Genomic DNA, 2769 nt, shown 5'->3' with positions numbered 1-2769 from the left:
TGGTTGGTGTACATGGAACAACTTACCACTGGTAGACAAAGTTCTATAACGACCTCCGGTGACCTATGTCTGGTATATCCCTCTACTTTTGAGTGTGAGTTAGACCTGCAAATATGATAAGACAAAATTCACTCTCTTGATTAGGGTACATGAATGACAAAGGTAGATGGATTTTGCAGATGTGACTAAGGCCCCCAATCAATTAACTTAAATTAATCAAAAATGATCTTGGGTGTGTCTGACCTAATAAGATGAGCCATTTAAAAAAAGATCTAGAAGTCAGGGTCAGAAGAAGTAACAGAGATGCTATCGTGTTAACTGTGAAGAAACAAATTGCCATGTTGTGGATAGGGCCACATGGTAGGGCTGAGGAAGTGACCTCTAAGGCTGAGGTCTTCAGTCCCACAACCTCAAGAAACTGAATTTTACCAAGAGCTAGTGAACATGGAAGAGGACCCTGAGCTCCAGTTGACAGTGGCAGCTCTGGATGACATCTTGATGTCAGCCTGGTGAGACATTGAGCAGAGGATCCAACTAACCAGTGCTTGGACCCCTGACCCATGGGAACTGTGTTTTTTCAAGCCTCTAAGTTCGTGGTAATTCGTTACACAGCAATTAAAAAACAAAACAAAACAACAACAACAATAAAAAACTATTATACTATCAAAGTAAAAAATAAAGATTTGTTTTGGATAATGGCTAATAAAATTTTTAAAATCTTGAAACTATTTCAATGCTTTGTTTATTATTTATTCTTGGTAAAAAAGAACCACATAGTGAAAAAACAATGTCTCAAGGTCAGACGTACTTGTGTCCAAATCTCCACTCACTTCTAACCCACATTTGGGGTGTGTGTATGTGTGTGTGTGTGTGTGTGTGTGTGTGTGTATAAGCTAAAATGTATTATAATTTAAAAATTGAGATATCATTCACATATCACAAAATTAATTATTCTAAAGTATACAGTCCACTGATTTTTAGCATATTCACAAGGTTGTGTACCCATTATGAATATTTTCATAATCCCCAAAAGAAACTCTCAACCCTTTAGCAATCATTCTCTGTTCCTCCTTTTCCCTAACCCCTGCAACCACTTATCTACTTCTATCTTGATGGATTTGCCTGTTCTGGACATTTCAAAATAAATGAAATTATATAATATGTGGCTTTTTGTGTCTGATTTCTTTCACTTAGCATAATGTTTTCAAGATTCATCTACTATATCATAAACAAAATGTATTATATCCATTCTATGAATATTATTCAGAGATAAAAAGGAATGATTTATGGATTTTGTCTTTCTGCTGTTAGGTGTATATAGATTTATAATTATTATATCATCTTGATGGGTTGACACTTTTATCATTCTAAAATGTCTTTCTTTGTCTGTGGTAACACCTTTTATCTTAAAGTCAATTTTTTCTGTTATTGCTATAGCCACTCCAGCTCTCTTCTGATTACTACTTTCATGGTATATCTTTTTTCCATAATTTTACTTTTAACCTATTTTCATCTTTAAATCTAATGTAGTATATTAATCCCCTTGTTGTTTGTTTTACTATATTTTTGTTATTTTCTTAATAATTTACATAGAGATTAAAATTAACATTTAATTTATCACAATTTAGTTTGTATTAATACCAACTTAATTTCAATAATTTCAGACAAAAACTTTACTCCTATATAACTCCCAATCTCCCCTCCTTTGCCATATTATTGTCATACATATGACATCTTTGTACATTGTTTGCCTATCAACAGAGTTATAATTATTGCTTTAAGTAATTGTTTTTAAATCTTAAAGGAGAAGAAAAAAATTACATACAGAAAAGACATTTATACTATCTTTTATATTTACTTATGTAGTTTTCTTTACTAGTGCTCTCCATTTCTTCAGGTGGATTGATTTAATATCTACTGCTTTTTTTATTTCATCAAGAAGAACTTCTTTTAGTATCTCTTATCGGGAAGATCAGCTAGCAACAAATTCTCTTACTTTTTGTTCTCCAGGGAATGTTTTTATTTCTCCTGCATTTTTAAAGGATAGTTTTGCTGGATATAAAATCCTTGTTTGGTAAGTCTTTCTGTCAGCTCTTTGAATATGTCATTCCACTGCCTTCTGGCCCTCATGGCTTCTGACAAGTAATCTGCTGTTAATCTTAATGATGCCCCCTTGTATGGGATAAGTCACTTCTTGCTTCTGTAGAGCCTCAAAGCTAGCCAGAAGTGAGAGCCTTTTTAGGTCTTACCTGGGTGTGTGTACAGCCCTATGTATACACTTGGCTTTCTAAATTCCCAGAAATGTCAGAGGTTTTCAAAGCCCTACTGAATATTTCATTCCACAGCATTTTCTTTTGAGATTTTTGGTTAGCTTTTTGTTTATCCCCACTATTATGGCTGTGTCACAAAACTGCATTGTTATACATTTGCCACTGATTGTTTTTGGTAAATGCCCTTAGCCAAAATGCTGTGCACACTGAGTGAGCTCTGAGTCAGGTCAAATAAAGATAAATCTTCAACTGGGGGTTTCCAGGGAGCTGGTAGACTGGTCAAATAATGTCAATTGTCTGGGAATCCCCCAGTGGCAGATAAACTGCTGGTTTTCCCTTTAATTGTGGGGCTATTAGGTTTCAAGGCCATATCAACACTGGGGAGAGGGGTATGGGGTTGGGGCAAGCTATAATATTATGAAGCTTGTTTTTCTTACAGAGATTCAGCTGTTTTTGTTTTTTTTTTTTCAATGAATACTCCTCAGCTTATTACAAATCT

Source organism: Propithecus coquereli, unplaced genomic scaffold, assembly GCF_000956105.1.
Source record: "Propithecus coquereli isolate 6110/MARCELLA unplaced genomic scaffold, Pcoq_1.0 Scaffold7, whole genome shotgun sequence".
NCBI lineage: Eukaryota > Metazoa > Chordata > Mammalia > Primates > Indriidae > Propithecus > Propithecus coquereli.
This window is presented reverse-complemented; position numbering follows the sequence as displayed.